The following is a 19,646-nucleotide window of genomic DNA, read 5'->3' as shown; positions in this document are numbered from 1 at the left end:
CTGAGATATAAATTTCACAAATGCTATTCTAAAAGAATAATATTGAGTCTTTTTAAGTTCAATGCTGGTAAGTTAAATAATTAAGGGAACATAAATAACTAATGATTTATTCTAAAATACATATAATATGAAAAACTATGTCTCATTTTATATATATGGGAGGCAGTCTCCTTTCTTTCCTTTTTCTCATCTCCCTCAAATACAGATGAATAAATGCACATATTTTCTGTCTAAATAAGTTCCCTGAGAAGAGCCTGTGTTTGAGTAAAACCAGTTAGAGAAACATGATAAGCCTATTTCCTAAAACTAAAGAAAAAGTGTGTTTAAACAGCCATGTTTTAACTATCCTTCCACACTGTCTTCCAAACTCTTAAGAAGTTTACCTGGATGGAGCAGTCAGGGTTTCCCAGATTCAAGCACATTTCTTACTTTTCTCTCTGCTTTTCAAAGGTAAAGCAGTTGCTTTTAAATAAATGAGCATGTGGGGAGAAAATGAAATATAAAGATGATATATAATTTCTACCTGAAACAGCCTTTCCAGGGTATCAAACTTACAGAGATAGATTCCAGGTCTCCTAATGATGACAAATACCCCCGATTATGAGTAAATGTACTGTAAATATTTTGGTGCTCTGTTCTTTTGCAATATCTCCTTTTTACAAATATCTTGCTTGCTGATATCCTGTCTGACTTACTATGAAGTCATGATACAAAATCTGCTGTTGTATCCAGATTCTCCCTCCTTGAAAAACACATTCATAATGGTATGGAAATGATCATGATCAAATGCTGCTTTTCAGTTACCACACAGATGTTTAATGATGATAAGCCCAAAGAGCTCTGAGATTCTGTATAAAGAAAAGGCATCCCTGTGGCTAAAATGATCTGACATCTACTTTTGAATCATATATAATAATTGTATATAACATTTGCATGTTTAGCAAAAAACTGGAAGACATAATACCAGGCATGTAGGAGAAGTTAATGAAGTTTATTGAATTGTTGATCTAGTCATCATGTGATGTCACTGGTGTCACAAATATTTCCTAAGACCTGGATATACACACAGACTTCAAGCAACCAAACTCTCTGAGGTGAGGATAATTAAAGCTATGGCCAGTTCCACCCATTTATTCAACATTCACATTGTCTACACACTGAAGATTCTGGATAACACATAAAAGATTACACAACAAACTACAGCTATGAAAGAAAAACCAGCAAGAGGTTATATTTGACTTCAACAAGTAAATTATTGGCTGAATAGCCAAGTTGTCATAGATGCAAAAAATCACCCAGACTCTATTACAATTTAGGGAAATTCATGGAATTTAGGATTTCTTTTTGATCAAGCATGTTTCTTCTAAAGTGGTTTTAGGAACACTACCCTGGCAGCTAATTTTAATGTGCTCCATTACATGAGGCCATCTTTACAGGGTGGGCAGAGGAAACAATGTGGTCTATCTCTGCACTTCTGGGAAATCAGATTCTAACAGGTAGCAATGAGTATCCAGGAGAAAGAAGCATCATAAAAAAAAAATAATTTTTCTAAGTGTGTTATTTGTTCATTCAATCATGCCATCATTCACTGAATATTTCCTGAGTACATACTACATGCCAAATCTTGTCCTGGGCACTAGAGATAAAACAGTGGAATGTGAAGGCAGAGCTCTTGAGATACTTTACTCCAGAGGGGGATGAAGAGATAATAAGCAAGTAAACAAATGCAAACTGATTCAGATAGCAGAGAGTATTTGGAAGAAAATAAAGCAAGAGACCCAAAAGAGAACTCTAGGGCAAATTAGATTGGGTGGTTAGGGAAAGCCTGAGTAGATAACATCTGAGCAGAGACCTGTAAGATATGACGGCGCCTATTATGTAAAGATCTGGGGACAGAAGAGTCTCAGAAAGAACAGCAAATACTGTAAGCTAATCTTATTTTAAAAAGTAAAAGAAACAGGCTGATATGGCTATGGCACACAGTTATAGTCTATGGGAGCAGGTATAAGAGAACTAGGCTGAGACAAGATTACACAGAACCTTCTAGGCTGTGATAAGGATTAGGGGTAGTAGTCAAAGTGCAATGAAAACTCAATGGAGAGTTTTAAGCAGATGTATGACATCATCTGGTTATATTTTTAAAAGATCCCTCAGCTGTTATTTGGAGAATGTGCTGTTTGGGGGTTGTGGAGACACCCGTCAGAGGCTTTTTTAATAGTTCAGGTGAAGGATGATAGAGGCTTACACCATGCTTATAGCAATGGGAGAGGGAGAGACATGGATGCATCAGGGATACGTTTTGGAGGTAGAGACATGACTGGTCAGTTAGTCACATGTAGGTTAAAACAAAGAGACAAAATGAGTGATTTCTAAATTTTGGACTAGAGTAACGGGATTAAACAATTTGAAGAGGAACAGGTTTGGAGGGGGTGGATATCTGGAGTCTCACTTCTGAGATGTCTGTTAAACATAATAATAGTATCTACCTTGTAGAGAAAATAAGAAACATATGGAAAACATTTAGATCAGTACCTAGAACACAGTAGTTGTTCAATAAATATTACGTATTGTAATTATTCTTCACGTGGGGCTGTAAAGGTAGTCGAGGACATAAAAGAGTTCTCTGAACGATCAGGACTGAAGATATAAATCTGGGAAGTATACCAGTCTGGGAGAATTCAGTAACAGCTCAAACCAATTTTGGTGAACTTGTCTATTTTCAATGTTCATGGGTCAATACTTTTGTAAAATCAAAAATTAATTACTTTACAAATAAAACATACACAGTATAACAACTAACAAATGTGCTTGGATGCCAAGGCAATGTCAAATTGCTATAAAAGTCTCTAAATCTTACTCTCAATGTACTTATCTCTCATTACAGACCAAAGAGAAAGTTTGCAGACCACCACCGTCCAGGGAATACCCTTGGAGGAGCATTGGCCCTCAACGCCATGACGTTGCTAGAGTTACGTTTTGGTGCAAACCTTGGCTCAAACCCTGAGATGTATTTAACTCAAGTAGAGGTAGAGCCGGGAGGGCAGGAAGGTGTTTAGTAAAGGAACCTGAAATAATGGTACGACTGACTATGTGAGCACACAAGCAATCGGAAATCACATATATTTACAAGTAATCAGTTTTAAGTAGGTGTAAGAAAAAAAGCTTAATCATTCCTGCCAGGAACTCGTTCCTCTTCCCACAGATGTCACATCTGAAGAGAAAGACACCCGCTTCCCTAATTCACCCTCACAAGCACTCCAGTCTAATGATGGAAGATGCAATCTAGCGCTCAGGATGCATTAAGTTTCCACAGCTCCTTCACTACCAGGCTGGGCTCCGCTTGTGAACAGAACATTATTAGACCCGAGAGCTACGAGCTGTGCCCGAAGGATGCGCCAGGCCTCAAGCATCAGCGCCTCTAAGTCATTCACGACTGTGGCCCCGTCAGCGGCTCCTCCCACTCAAAACTCCGGCCCCGGTGGGCCCGCGCCCGGGGACAGAGCCCGTGCCCCGGACCACAGGGCGGCCGAAATAACTCTCGGGCAAAAGGGTGGGGTTTCTGGGTGAGGACGTCAATCAAGGGCTCCTGAAGCCGAGTCCTTGCTCAACTTCACACTTTCCTGAGCCCGCGCTCGGGACCCCGCCCCCGCCCCGCGGCAGAGCGGTTTGCGCCCTGGAGACGGGCTCCCGGTTTCACGCGTTCTGCTCAGCGCTGGATAAAAAAACCGAGGGCTGCGGCGGAGGAGCCTGCGAGTCTCCCTCACCTCGGAAGGGTCCCCGCCTCTGGGGCGTCCAGCTCCGCGCGCCGGCCGGGACCCTCCGCACCGGGTGCCGGGGCGGGGCGGGGCGGTGACTCACGCGGTGGCGCGCCGGGGCCGGGCTGCACCTCCGGCCGCGCCGGGCGAGGGGCTGCGCCCGCCCGCGGGGCGCATGCGCGCTGCCGGGCGGCGCGGCTCCCGCCCCCTCCCGCGCCCCGCCCTCCCGGCTCTCGCTCTCTCCTCGCCCGCCGGGTGCTGAAGTTGGGCGGATGGCAGCAGAGCCGCTCCGCTAGAGGACCGAGCAGCTCAGCCTCGCGCCCCCGGAACCCGCGGCGCGCTGCCCACAATTCCAGGCCACTGGGTAAGATGCTGCCTCTGAGAGCGAGCCGTGCTAAGTCCATGACATCAAAATGTCTGCTTTGCACCGAAGGATGGGTTTTGTAAAGGTGGGGGGCGGGGGAGGTGAGGGGAGAAGGGGCGGAGGGTGCTACCGCCTCCGCCGCGGCAGGGGAGGCTGCGGGCGCGGGGCTCGGCGCTGCCCGCGAGGGAGCGGGGGCCGCGCCGCAGGGCTGGGAAGTTGAAGCCCGCGTTGCCGCCACCGCGCGGTCCGCTCGCCGCCCTCCGGCTGCCGCGGAGGGGCTGGGCGGCCGTCCTGCCGCCCCGGGAGCCCTCGCGTGGGTCCTCGGAGGACCGCCGGGCGCCTTCGGGGACCCGGCGGCCAGGGCCGAGGGCGGCGGGGACCCCGCGGCGACGCGCGGTCCTCCCGCGGGATTCCGTGGTTGGTTGTGAGGAAGTCGAATGTGAAATTAGTGTCCGACCGACCGGTCACTTCGAGGAGCTATTTTTTCTTTTTTACCTTTGGGAAAATGCACTACACAGGTGGGGAAGGTGTAAGCAGAGGGATTGCAAACATGCATACCTTGAGCAGCGGTAAAATATCGGAGGTGTGTGTGTAGGGGGTGGGGGTCTCTTTTGTTCCTTGTCCTCCCCTGAGTCGAAGGAACACGGGTGCTTTGGTGCGGGGCTCGGGGTCGATTTCACAGCCACCGAGGGGGCGAGGAGGAACGCCCACCAAACCCCAGCGGCCGACCTGGTGGGTGTACCCGGGACTCTTCTGCTGTGGGCGATGATTTTCTTTATCCGTGGAATCACAGTTTAGTGACTGCCTCCTCTCAGCCTCCCTCCTCCTCCTCTTCTTGTGCTGCGGCAGAGGCTGGGTGCAGACACTCGGCCGTTTCCTCTCCTCCCTACCTCCTTGTCTCCCTGAAAAATGTCGGAGGACGTGAGGATGGCGGAGGGACAGAGCTGGCCGCGGGAGCCACGGGTCGGGGGATGCTCCTCGCGAGCCCGAGGCAGCCGGTGGCGCGTCCCGGGCAGCCCGCGCCAGCCTCCCGAGGCTCTGGCCTCCTGGGCACAGAGCAGGGGTCGTCGGGCAAGAGAGTTGCTTGGTGCGGGGGCCGCCCTGCGCCCTCCTCCTCCATCCCGAACCTGGGCACCGGCTCACCTGGGACAACCTCAGTGGATCCGGCGACACTGCCCCTGGCCCCTGTCATAGTTTTCCCAACCTCCCTGGCCCTTCCATAAACGCTTCCTTCTTTAAAAGAGTCACTTGGAAGGTCTGTCTCCAGAACTTTGCAGGCTTCCCATAGGTTTTTCTTTCTTCTTCTAAAAAATTGTTTTAGAGCAAGATCATTTAGAGCAAGCCATCATGGGATGGCTATCACACATCATAGAAATCTTATAGTTTGGTTCCTATTTAAAGGAAGCATTCCTTAGACTGGATGTCATCCTTATTTCAGGCGTTAATACATACTGGTTTTCCAGGTGATAAACCTTTCTGAAAACTAATTGGGGAAGTGAGAAACAATTTTTACTCTTATAACAGAAAACAATGTTTTTCTCCTGATTTCACAGCTGTTAGACACAATGTGTATTAAATAAGCTGAAAACTGAAGCACTTTAAACTGTATTGGTTTCTAAAATATTTTGTGGTAATAGTAGCAGATACCCATGAAATATACATTACAGCATTCATGTCTAATGCAAAGATGTTTTATACTCAATTCAAATGAATGAACAGTTTGACCTCTTCCAGTTAAGTTACTGTTACTAAGCCATTATGTTACCATGAACTAAAACAGTAATTAGCACACTCATAGGAGAGTAGATTTATTCACTACTTTTATAATCTTAAAAACTGTATTTAGAGAAACTATGGGAGAGTACTTCATTTGCAATTTTGGAGACAAGAAACGTGTTTATTATTACAAGAAGATCGGACGGCATCATTTACTAAATAAGATGACGCTCCATGGCAGTGACACTTGATCTCAGAACCATGGGCATCATCTTTCCGCCTAAATTTGTAGCCTGAAAGATTAAGAAAACCACCTAATTCACAGAACAAACAACATAAGGTGTATGTTGTGCCAATTTTGACCTTTTTGCTCTGGTTCCTTGGTATTAAGTCACCATGAAAGGGAATTAACAAGGAGAGTTAATTTGCTGCCCCTGTTAAATTCGAAGACATCCAGCTTTTCCTTCTCAAATAGGTATCTCTTTGCTTTTAGGGATCGTCTTACAGGGTCCTAATTTATTTGAATTCATAATGTTGAAAGTCTAAGTCATTATCATTCCCGTGGACTTCCTGTACTTTGCATAATAATAGTGACAACTCCTTAACATTTCCTATCAGTAGGGCCAGGGACTTTGTAGACTAGGATTAGTTAATTATTGTATTATTTAAAAAAAATTTTTTTTTCACTCATTTGACCTTATCATAACAAATAAAAGTAAATTATCTAAATCTAAATTGGTAAAAAATTCTAGACTCACAGGCTAAAAAGTAAAGCATTTAACTGTTCATCTACACTTGTAGAGATAATGCTCTTCGTTTTTGACATCCATTTGCTGAAAGACATGGGCTTTTCTGGAAAAGTGAAAGGTAGGCAGGGACAAAGAAAAATGGAGCCAAGAGGAGTAGGAATCCATCCAAGGGCATTTCTTCTGCTGAGAACGTTTTTCTAATAGTCCAACTCTTCTTACTGACAATGAAGATACTACACAACTCAGAGGGGGAAATGGAATGACCAGTGTCCACCCAGTGAATGAGAATAACGCTGTGTGATGTTAAAAAGCATTTTATTTCCCCTGACTAGTATAGTTAAAGTATAAATGCATTGTAGAACAGTATTTATGACATTTCCAGGAGGGTGTCCTGGATTTTCAGAAATATTGTAAGTTTTGATGGAAAGCTTAAAAATTAAAGCAATCTTTAGATGTAGGTAGCCAGAACTTTCCATGTTAGATTGACTGATACTCTCACTTTCCCTAGCCTTTCTCATCTCCACTTTCCTCTCAAATACTTTCCTAATATCCAAAGAAAGTCATTTAGAGAGTTATTCCTGCTATCGTGCCAACACCTAGCATAATATGTGGCAAAAGGCAGGTGTTAAATAAGTATTTCTTCAATGAATAAGCTTTGCAGAATTGACATGGCTCAGGAAAGTATTCCAAGATTTGGGATTACATTTTTTAAAAGAGCATTTTTGCTTATTACCAAATACACTAGTTTGAGATCAAACGATTGTATTCATGGTCTTCAGGAGGAAAGAAGTTTTATAATTATCAATTTTTGAATATGCACATATGTAGTATAACATTTATCTAATTTTTTGTTTCAAAATTATAAAAGCAATATGTGCTTATTTTAGATCTCCTAGAACACAAAAATATATGAAACAAGAAATTAAAATCCCCAGTGGAAAGGCATGGATATGATGAACAAGGACTTGTGTCAAGTTGATCTTAGCTCCTCCATTTAATAGCTGTGCTGCCATGGTCAAGTTACTTACCTTCTCTGAGCCTCAGTTTCCTCAGATACACAGCAGAGATAAAGACCCACCTCCCAAGATGTTTCAACTATAAACATAATGTAATGTATATAAAATACTGAACATGTGCCTAGTATATACTGAGTACTTACAATTATCCCAATGCCTAAAGAACTGCTATTGAAAATACAGGGTAGTTTTTACCACTAGTTTTGTTTCCTGTATATAAATGGACCATTTTTTGAAGAATTTGAATTGTATTGTAGAATTTCACATTTCCTTTTTTAAAAATTAACATTACTTTGCTGGTTTTTCCCAAAAAATTAAAATAGGTTTTAATACAATTTAGTGACTGAAAAGTCATTCATCTTATAGATGCCTTAATTTATCCATTCTTTTATTTTTGGGTTTTATGTTATTTCCAATATTTTGCTGCCTTAATTAATGTACATTCTTATGCCTAGATTTTGTCTCCATATCTGTATAACACTTTTCCAATAGGCTTGATGCTTAGAACATCTAGTTCTTGCCAACAACATACCATCTTTAAGAAATCCTTGCTAACTTGATAGATGAAAATGATATTTTTCAAACTTTCATTTCTTTGATTACTAACAATGCTGATAAGTTTTTGATATGCTTATAAGCAAGTTTCATTTATTTTGTCTTTGAGGATAGCTTGTTCAAGTCTTTTGCCCATTTTTCTATTGGTATTCTGGTATATTTTCTTTTTTTGGGGGGGTGCTAAAGTTAATTTAAAAAAAAACCAACAGAAGCAAAAGCAAACAAAAAGAATATGCTTAGGGACATGTGACAAAGACTATAGAGATCATGTGACTGAATCAGACTGTAGCTCAGCTGGAGTGGAGCAAACATCACCAAAGGCTGGAGCTGGATCAGCCACAGGATCAGGGCTGCCCTGGTGTCCATCACAGGCTGCCACTTGCCACGGTGCCGAGGCTTTCTGAAGTGCACTGTTCCTTTCAGAACCCAGAATCACTTAATAGTTGGGGTCTGTCATTTTTCTCTTTGGGTACTGTGCCCGTATACTCACACTCTCCTAAGGAGAAGCATGTACTTGGCAAGTTCCCGTATTTTCACAGATTGTTTCTGGCAGTTGCCCATGTTGTAGGAGAACTTTGGAGTTTTCCTGAGATAAATGAAATTGAAAGGAAATGTGGGAGTAGATGGAGGTCCTACAGGGCACTAATAGAAATTTCTTATCAGAATGAAATCAGTTAAGTTTAATTATAAAACCAAGTCAGATTAGAATCCTATCTTATCTCAAATTTTAAGCTGTGGGTGATCTTAAATATTTAAAAAGTGAGGATCTAATCTAATCTCTTAGTGACTTCTGTCTGTAGTGTTTCACATGATTCACTCACTGCTCTTGTAAGTTCCTGGTTTTGACTTTTTGAAATCTATGACTGACAAATTTGGTTTCAAAGCTTAAATACTTAATTTGAAGAATCTATCAAGTCCCTTCTATATTAAACTAACCAGAAAGTGTAAAATTACTTTGTGTAAAAGAAAGTGTAAAAAACCTCAGTAATTCAGAATCAACAAACCTGGAATTTGTAATAAATGGGGAGCTCCAGTAGTAGAAGCAAATGAACATAACATCATGTTTCAAATAGAACTGAATTTGAATTCTTGCTCTACTATTTAGTAGGTATATAGGCTTTTTCATTAAATCATATAAATGCTTCAGACTTAAAATTCTAGCATGAGTAATAAACACCTGAAATCTCTCTGAATTTCTTAAACTCTGTATTTGAAATTTTTTAAAAATCTCTGTATCAATACATGTAATTTTATTATAGACAATGAAGGTGGTTCACAAAGCAAATATTTACTTCCTTGTATTAGGTCACAGGCTTTTCATAATACTGCTGATTGGTTATTGAAATACAAAGCGTATAATCCAAGATCTGTGGCATTACAATAAAACAGACACAACCCAAGGGAAATTATGACATAAATGAAATGAGCAGGTAAGTGTTTATTTCATTTCTTCAATTATTTCTGGGCTTCCCAATGGTATAGTGAGTTAAATCCAGTGAAAACTCTTGTGAAAGTTGATAACACTGTCTCTATTTATTTTTAGTCTCAATGAAAGGCAAGGGCTTGTTTTCAGTGTATTACAAAAGGCTATCTTACCTAGAGATTTTTATAAGTCAATTTTGGTTCTAGGAAGACCATCCCATGCCTCCACCCTGTTTCCCACACCTCTACTTTTAATTAAAATCATATTTGAAAGTTTGCTATATGAAAAGCAGCAATCTATATGATTTAACTTAGGGGATGTGGAAAAGCATATGGAAAATAGCCCCTGAATGAAAGAGACATTTTTTTAAAAACAGAGAATGTAAGTCAGTAGAAAGAGCCCAGGTTTTAGATTCAAATAACCAGAGATTTAGCCTCAGCCTTGTTAAGCCTCTTTCTATCATCATCTGTAAAATTGAAGACTGATTGTACGTACCTCAAAAATGTTGAAAGAGTAAATGAAATTATGTTTATAAAAATGCTTCATTTGTTGGCAGTCATTGTGCAAGTGTTAGATGCTGTTCTAGAGTTGAATAGTTAAAATAAATCCAAAAAACATCATGTAGATAATAAATGCTTGAAGGGATTTTAATTTCTTGCCAGTATTTGTCTTAACTAATGGATCCTTATTAATGTTGAAGTTGCTCTCCATGTGTTTGCTGTGTTATCCTTTCCTGACCAGCTTGTTTAACCAACCAGGTAAATGAACATTCATTCATTCATTCATTCATTCATAAACATTCTTGAACACCTACAATGTGCTAGGCTCTGTATTAAGATTTTTGGATGCAAAAATTAATTGAACACGGCCTCTTTCCACAAAGAATTTACATAAGAGTTTCTGCAACTTATTATTTTGCTTTTATCTACTGAGCCCTGATCATTCTAAATTTACAAGTCATAACTAACTAAAACCGAGAAGTAATGAACAAGGATCTCTTTCGGACTCAGCAAATTTAGGCCAATCTCAAAGTGTGGATGTCTTTACCCCTAATAAAAGCTGCTAAGCAGAGACACAGATAAGGGGAGGGGAAAGAGGAAGTAGCTCTGTGGGTGGATGATTGAATAGCCATGTAACAGCAAGACCGGAAGCTTAACCCTCTTTGTGAACCCACCCCAACTCCCAACTCTTCCATATTAAAGACAATATCTACATACATCTGTACTGTGCCTTTTTTGCCCCCTCACTTAACAGGCTACCCTGGGTAATCATTGTAATATAATTTAAGATATGTTAAAATATTGGATATATTAAAATGTAATCAAAGGAAGAGAGTGATACCTCCATGGTCCTTAGGATCCCATTTCCCATGCAATTAAATACTATAACATTTTTTCCTTCTTTGGTAATCTTTTGTAATATAGTAAATTGACTAGAAATCCAGGATATTCTTTTCAGATCATAAAAAAAAATTATATTTGGTTTTGGAGAAAGAAAACCATGTTCAACACTTACTTGTTGATATTATTAGGGTGATCCCAAAATCTAACTACTAGATTCATCTTGATCTAGGAATATTTGATATTGTTTATAAAATAAAGGCAAAGACTTCAAGTCCTTCCTAGCAAATGCTGTGAATTGACTGTTAATTTGCCTGTATATGGTAACGAAAGACTGACATTATGAACGAATTAACTTGAAGGTAAGCTAAACCCTCAATTCAGCCACTAAATTTAACTTGCTTGTCATTAAACCTTTAACTGGACTGTTAATAAGTAACCATATGTGCTAATTTGCAGTTTGAACCTATTTATTACTCAATTTATTTCTACTCACCACTGTCATCCAGGATTTTACCTGTGACCTGTGAGTTTAGAATGATCAAGACTCACTAGATAAAAGCAAAAGGAAATGAATATCTTTCATGAGGGCACTAAGGTCTAGACAGGCTATAAAGTTGTACAATAACCTATATTACATACAAACTGTTATAACTAACTGAATGCTATATTTTGAATTGAAGTGTTAAATATCATAATATAAATAGAAGTATTTATATACTCCAGTATGAATTGGAGGATGATTCCCTACCTACTGCATGGGTGAAACTTGACATTTGAGTGTCCCCTTTCTCCTTTTCTATTATTATTAGTAATAGCATTAGTTGTATAAGCATTATTCTAAATAGATAAATTGATAAGGAAGGAGTATCAGTTCTTTTTGTACATCTAATACTTTACAGGGAAAAATAGATGTTTATTTTATTTTATAAATTTTTTTGCCTAACATTTAAAACATATCAAGAACTCAAACATTAAAACTGTCAGAGAGAAAAAAAACAATGCTGGTGTTTTATTGTCTTCCAGTCATCAGGAATAAACTGGCCTGATTGTCATATCTCTGCTAGCTTATGAGTAAATATGTTGGCAGTTTTGGTTCGAGCTTACAGCCCATGTTTTCTTCATCTACACATGTCCAGTAATCTGAATTTTTGCTGTTGAAGAAACATTTTAGACTGAATTACCTTTAGTAAATCCAGTGTCTAATAACCCACCTATATTTGTATAAATGATGGGTTTAGTTGAAGAATATCTTCATATATCATTTCTAATGCTGAAAACCAAGAGGTAGAGAAATCCTTAATATGGAAATTGTCTCCAAAGTTTAATCTTTTGTAAAGATGATTTTATGTATCAGTGTCTGAGTGTATGTGTGTTTTCCATTTTTGTTCGTGGTTTAATAGCAGGAAACAACTGACCAGATGCCTGTCTAATCATAACCAAGTGATAGGAAAGATACACACTTTAGAATATAAGGGGAGGAGCCAATAAGATAAGAAGGAATGTCAGGTTAAAAAGCAGGAAGGCTAGGCTCAGAAAACAAGACCATTATCTAAAAACTCATTATGTCTTAAAGTATAGTATCATTCACTACATTATTATGTAACTGCTGTATTATGTAACCACTTCCAGTTTCGTGAATCCGTGTGACCTAATCTTAAGAAAGCAAGTTTTTCCCATTAATTTAGTAATTTCATTGACTGAACATCTGAATAATGCAAGTGGTATTTTGTGAGGTAGAATTTCATTAAATACATGTTAATTTCAAGAAGGAAAAAAGGCAAAGTGCTTTTCTTGATCCTGATATGGGTTATGTTGAATAGCTAAAAATTCTTGTATGTGATAGTAAAATTTACTCACATTCATAAAAATTCTCCAGATTTTTCTTATCAAATGTAACTATTCCTAAGTCCATCTTAATGAAATAAATTTTATTTTTGTATAAAGATACCTTTACATTTTGCTTTAAAATGCCAGTCATGAAGAAATGCGTGTGCTAAGCTTTGCTTCATTTATCAGTGGGACAGTGCAAAGATTTAATGTCTAAACTATTTATTACAACTTTGAGGCAGTGACAAGTGGGCTTGGAAAGCTTATCTGCTCATTGCCACTGAGATTATTTTTAGGGGAATGTGGATTTATGCCTTAGTAGGATCACTGAAAGTAGTTACTCAGTGAAACTGCTGATTACAACCAAAATCACATTTGGCTACCAGCCCCAGGAAAGTGTTAGAGCTCAGAAAAAAAGAAGGAGGTCATGTGCATGAGAGCTAAGCTTACAATCTAAACAATTAAATTAAATCTAAATGGACAGGCAGAAATAATGGAAAGAGAGAATGATCTTTCTGTGCATCTGTAAATATGGCCGCATGGATCTGCTTTTCCAAGTGTTTGCATTAAATTTCCAAGTCTTTTTGTGGTTCTGCTAGTCATCAATTTCACCTTCTTTGCTTCCTGCCTCCTTATTCATAATTAATGCAGCTAACTAGGGCCTTTCTCTGTAACTGGGAATAGTAAAATCAAATAAGCCACAGCTAGGGCTTAAGGGGCCAAAGTACTACTTGAAGAAAGAAAGTATATATGTAAATTGCTGTTACTCTTATATTCCAGGAGAGAAATAAAATGCTGTGAGAACTCAGGAACTTTAGATTAATTTTAGCTGCCAGACCAGGATCTGGCAGAAATTTCATAGAGGTTGTGGCATTTTCTCAAGTTATTGAAAGGCAGAATTTTGACAGGCAAAGGAAGGCCTTCCAGGCTCAAAGACAGTGTAAATAAAGAAAGGTGTAGAAGTAAGAAAATTCAAGAAGTACATTGTGCAGGTTTTCCAGAAGTATATAACAAGCACAGGAAATCACAGGACTATATGGCCAGAAAGGAGACAGATGCTGCAGACATTAATACCAAAGCAAAAAGTCAGATGGCTCTTGACAGTCACAGAGTGAGTGTCCTGGACTCTGTATCTGTAGGGAGTGAGCTGTGTGAGACTATAGCAGGTCTACGTGTAGGTAGGAGAGGGCAGCAGGGCCAGGATTGCAGCTGTTCAGGTGGCAAGAGATGAGGTCTGGATTGGGAAGTGGCAAAGGGCCCAACCTAAGGCCATGGAGATGACATTGTGAGAACATGTTTGATTTGGAGCCTTTAGGACGTGGTCACCAATGAGATGTAAAAGATGTTAAAGGAGCCTTAAAGCCACGTGGAAGGTTTAAGCCTGTGTGTCTGAAAAACACAGATCCCATTAAAACCTGTAGAAAGCAAACTGATGAAGAGGTTAGAGAGGAAATAAGCCCAGTTTGGTTTGGGAACTAGTTCAACATATCCATCAGAATTCTAGCAGATGTTTAGTGGGCAGTTGGTTAAAAGTCTAGTTGATTCAGTAGAAGCAACAGATAAGAGTTTAGGCTATGTCAATAGAGGCACATAGTATCTAAAATAAAGTTGGTGACAGTTCTGTCCTATTCTGCATATTCAAACCATAACTGGAATTATTTTGAATTTCTTTCCTTCAGGACACTATGATGCAATACAGATGGTAAAATGAACAAAAACCAGTAATTCATTGAAAAGTGATTGGAGGAATTTGTACTTCTTAACCTGGAATAGAGTGGTTCCCCTAGAGAATATGTGCATTTCACCATTTGGAGAAGAGCCATGTGAAATGATTAGACTAATTTAAAATTGCCCCACTGATATATTGGGAACAATAAAACCAAATGGCAAAGTTGTAAAGAGGTGACATGTGTATTGCCCCTGGCATACACTTGGCATTCAGTGCTTCTCATCTCTTAATTGTTACTCTTAAGAACAGCATTAGAACCAGTGGACATCATGCCATAGAGATAGATTTTGCCATCCTATTGGAAATAACTTTTTAACAGTCAGAGCTGGCTGGTTAAGCTGTCTGCCTTAAAAGGTGGTAAATTTGCTGTCAAATGCTTGGTGGATGAACACTTGGCAGAGATGTTATGGAGAAGACTTAAGGACTGGTGTGTATGTGTGTGTGTGTGTGTGTGTGTGTGTGTGTGTGTGTAATGTACAGAGCAGTGAGCTTAGAATAGAGTCTGGAGTATATCTGCATTGAATGGGCATGTGGGAAAAGGTGGAAGCTCAAATATATACATATATATATTCATACGTAAGATGGTCAGAATAGAAAAAAATGTTAAAGAGAAAGAAGACACTGTAGTATGAAATGAAACCAAGGAAGTGGAGCTGTTCTCAACCAATTTTATTCATATTTATAGTAATCTTTCAAAAATGATTCAAAAAGGGAGATAGGTTTAAGAAGGAAGAGCAACTGAGTTATTTCATGTGGCAGACAGGGTAAGATCAGGACCAAGGCAACATGTTATATTTTGCAATGAGGAAGTTACTTGTGATTATCCAGAAAGCACTGGTGATTAATGATTTATACATCATCTATTTCGAAAAGGTTTGAAGCAGCTTAAATAAAAGCGCTTTCACAAAGGGCATTCAAAATGAAACAAACTAAAGATAAGCCACAAAAATTAATAAATGGAGGAGAGGGATAAACAGCCAAAAACATGGATAGGATTGTTACTTTAACAGGAGCAGGACATTTTTACCTTAGGGTCTAGCTGCCAAAATAGGAGGGTTACAGGACAGGTTACCTGTAACTCACTGGTTAATGAAAGAAAACAGTTTTCAGAGGAAATTCAGAAGAATTTCTATTGCCTGGCACTAAATTTTCTGAAGTGTATATCCCATAGATTCTTCAATAGGAAAGGCAAGAATGACAATGGGTCAGCCTGGAGATGCAGGCTTGCTTTGAGTTGCTGTTTATTTTTTAAGCCCTTGAAGGTCAAGTATGTTGTGTTAGGATGAAGTCTGGAAAAGACTACTTAGGCATCTGAAAAGTCAGAATATAAGACAGCATTACAGAGGAGGACAATCTAGATGGGAGATACCAGAAAAGTTACAGTAACATGAGGGAGAGGGGGTACTGAGAGCCGTGCAACCTCAGGTGCTTTGAGCTTGCCACTCCCTCTGCCTAAAAAGCTCTCCTGATCTTTTTCACCATTCAAATTTAAGTTCAAAAGTCACCTCTTCAGAGAGACCTTTTCTGGACACTGTACCTAATGTTGGCCCTTCTTTATCCCTCCCTTCATTTGTCACTCTCTATTTTTTGCTTAATTTATGGCATTTACCTCTCAAATTATTTTATTTACTGTGAGTCTCCCTCCTCCCATAAGATAGAACATAAATTAATCTGCAGAACAATGCCAGGAACAGAGTAGGTGCTCACTATGTTGAAGGAATGAATGCTTTGTGGATGGGGAAGGACTCAACTCAGGATGAATGTGGTAAGTGGATGGTAGTGCTGGAAACAGAGTAAGTTCTCCCTAAAATGTTAGCTGAGAAGAGGTTGATGATTATGATAAGAAATTTTGTACAGGAGACTTTCAGAACACTGAGGTTTGGAAGAAGAACACTGATTCTCCAAACATTCCCAAGGAATCAGTATCCTCACATGAATGGTATCCATGAATATTCATTGATCACATTTCTAAGAGGTAGAGCCTAAGAAGGAAGAGTACAAAGGGCCCAACCTTGTGGCAAATTCCCTTTTCTCTCACTTTGGATAAGATTGTTTAATATTACCCATTTAAATTTTAGAGAATATCTTTCAAAAATTTTATGCTATTTTACCATAAGCAATATTTCAGGACTTTAAGAATCATTAGATATTAGGTGCAACTTCTTTTATGATCCCTCCTGGCAGCTAACAATAAAATCCCTACTGTGTTCAAATGGGTGTGTATACACACACACACACGTGTGTGTAAGGAATGCATGGCATGTTGCCCACAGTATAAATCAAGTCACTGACACACAAAGAGAAAAGCAGTGGTGCCAGTTGAGAGAAGACCCTTTGTATTGGAGAGGAACCTGGAACCTGGTTACCTGAAACCTAGAACCAGCAAGCTGATTGGAGTCCGAGGAGCAGGTGATCCAGAGAATGCTTTGAATGAGGACTAGTTGTTTGAAAACTATGGAGAGAAGAGGGCTAACTAGAGGAGAGGGAACTGCAGCCTCAGCTGGGGCCTAAAAGCAGGAAAACTTTTCTTAAACATATATTGTAGATATAGAGAGAACTAAGTTTGTTGGCAGTTGAGAAGCAAAATTATCAATGAGGAAATCTAAGGGAAAATGCCATGGGGTTTTCTGGAGCATCAATTTTATTCATTTGAAAAATTTTAAATGTTTCTATATCAAAATAAAAGATATTAGAGAAGAGCATGTAGTATCTATTATTTACTTATTCATTCATTCATTCACTCATTTCAGCGTATACCTGGTGCTCAGAAATTTTGATGATTTAGGCCCTATTTTGGGCTTTGTCTCCAGACTCCAGGGGAACGGCAGCAGTCCAGAAGTAGTGGAATTTCCCAAGGATATGGACAGACAAGGGATTTTAGACCATGGAGCAAAATAAGCTCAAAAGGCACCTTGATCTGAGTCCACAGAAATAATGGGTTCTTTCATTCCCTCATCTCATCACTAATATTTTAACTCATAACCAGAAGAAGGTGTTGTGGGGAGAAATACCACAAATTGGTTTTTCTCTAACGGCTTCACTGGAAGCATCCAAAATGACAAAAAAGTGTTCACAGCTTAGAAAAACACAAAAACACTCAGCTAGTTTTCCGTGTATACTGAGTGAGGTGTTTTGATCAAAATACTGACTATGCAGTGGTCATTTGGCCAAATATTTGATTGTTAAAATAAACAAGTAAACAGACTTTACCAATTATAAGTTTGTTAAATTATTCCACAAGAGAATATCTGAACTAATAAGTTTGCTTTTGTGTAATGAGCAAAAGTAAATTACCATAGTTTCAACCAGGTAAGAATGCAAGTGTACAAAATGGAAATGAGCATTAAAAGGAAAAATAATCACCTCACAAGCTCATTGGGAAAGCAGTCTTTTGAGTGCAATATGAAATAAAGTAGATTTTTTTTGGGGTAGATAGGAAGTTGAAGGTCAGATAGTAAAGACAAAAGTAAGAAATCAGTGTTTAACTGCAAATTTTTCAAACCACAAAGGAGAAACTAAATTCATAATCTTTAATGTTTTGTTGTTGTTTGTTGCTTATCTTTCACTGCATTTGGCTTTCATAGAAATAGTCCGGGAATGAAGAATAAGTGATTTGGGTAAAATAATTAAGTAAAAGGGATTCATACTGAAGACTGAGACAGAATTTTTGTGCATGGTTCCTCCAGTGAAATTTCTCTTTTAACAAATATTTAATGAACACCTACTGTATGCCAGGCACTGTTCTGGAAGATTCAGGTTTATTAGAGCACAAAACAGATAAAAACCCTTGCCTCCATGAGACATGGGTATTTGATCTTTGATTATTTTAATTGGCTCTTAGAGGGAATGCTTTGTAAAGCATTTGAGGTTCTTTGTAAAGCAGGCCTATTAAATGTATATATTCTTTCACTCCAATATCAGCTGCAGATGTGTGAGGCTTTGAATGAGGGTGTACTGAAGGCATGGTGGCTTTATCAGATTGAAATGTAATGGGAATTTTCTACATCTTAATTATTTTAAAAATTGACATGGCTTGATATCAGTCCATTTCAACCAGTATATTGTACTACAAATATATTAATTGCAGTTCAATAAATATTGGCGTGATAGGTCAGAGGAAGGAAATTTCATTCTCCTGCCTTTTCTCATTCAAGGAAACATATGGGTGGTAGCATCCAACGTTCTGGGCACAAGGGGGAGAAGTGAGCTCACTTTTCTTAGGCTAGAAATCTGACTTCCCTCCAGGAATTTCCCAACAAGCTGCCTATTTTATCTTTATTCCTTAGCTGTTTCTTGCATTTGCCTGCCAAACTTGTGTCCTAGTGTTCTCAGCTCTGAGGTACATTTCAGAGGATTTAAAGCATAATTAAGTTAAGTAGAAGTGTTCTGAGATACATCAGAAAATCAAGTTCACATATAACAGAGGTAGAAAACCAAAAGGAGCATGTTCTTCACATGCATATTTAAGCATAAGATAGGAATGCAGTTTTATTGTGTCTAAGCTGTTGGAAAAATGATGTATGGAAGCTGTATAATATGTAGAGCCAGAATAGAAGTGAAGTGAATAAAAATGAATAAAACTGTAAAAGAGGGCAGAGGCCACTGAAAATTATGAGGAAGGACGTGGCACATTTTTTTTCCTGACAGGTGTTTAGCAGATTGCCCTATAACTGACATGTACTCACAGTTTCCAATTATACTGTAGGAGAAGCAATATTTCCTGGAAGAACTCATTTGGAGCAATCTGAGCTCCTCTTTACCTATGATTTATCTTGGTTCATAATGACATGTATAGAATCACAGGATGGTTTTGTTTTAAAAGATAGCAGTGAAGCAAGAAATGATGAATTATCAAGAGCTGTTAGGGATTTGATTGTTGCCAAAGGGAAATGAAGGAAAGAAATCTGACTGTATTCCAGGAAAATAAGTAACTGTAGCTAATGTTCTGTTCAGTATTTTATTTGTTTTGTGATGATGGACTTGAGAAGACATTACAAGTATTCCACCACCACTTGCAATAATTCAAGACTAAACAGAGCAAGTGATATTTTTATAGCTGAGACTTTTAATAAAAATTTTTTTTTAAAGTTATGTGTTGTTTGGATAGAGTTAAATATGGCCAGCCTGGTGTCTAATGATAGAAAATACAATACAAACTTTAAAAAGTTT

The 19,646-nt window shown here is 39.0% G+C and overlaps 1 protein-coding gene across 2 annotated transcripts in view; it reads left to right on the top strand.

The window, feature by feature from the left end:
* Positions 1-3,982: 3,982 nt before the first annotated feature.
* The window catches only part of RGS17 (regulator of G protein signaling 17), an 86,210-nt gene continuing 70,546 nt past the window's right edge, over positions 3,983-19,646 (top strand). The window contains exon 1 of one of the 2 annotated variants that reach the window (XM_037023346.2): positions 3,983-4,119. The gene's annotated coding sequence lies outside the window, so the exon portion shown is untranslated. The remainder of the gene's footprint in view (positions 4,120-19,646) is intronic. The other variant, XM_037023351.2, reaches the window with a different exon arrangement.

Source organism: Manis javanica, chromosome 13 (genome assembly GCF_040802235.1).
Source record: "Manis javanica isolate MJ-LG chromosome 13, MJ_LKY, whole genome shotgun sequence".
Lineage (NCBI taxonomy): Eukaryota > Metazoa > Chordata > Mammalia > Pholidota > Manidae > Manis > Manis javanica.
Note: the sequence above shows the minus strand (reverse complement) of the source record. Positions and strands in the feature narration are given on the sequence as shown.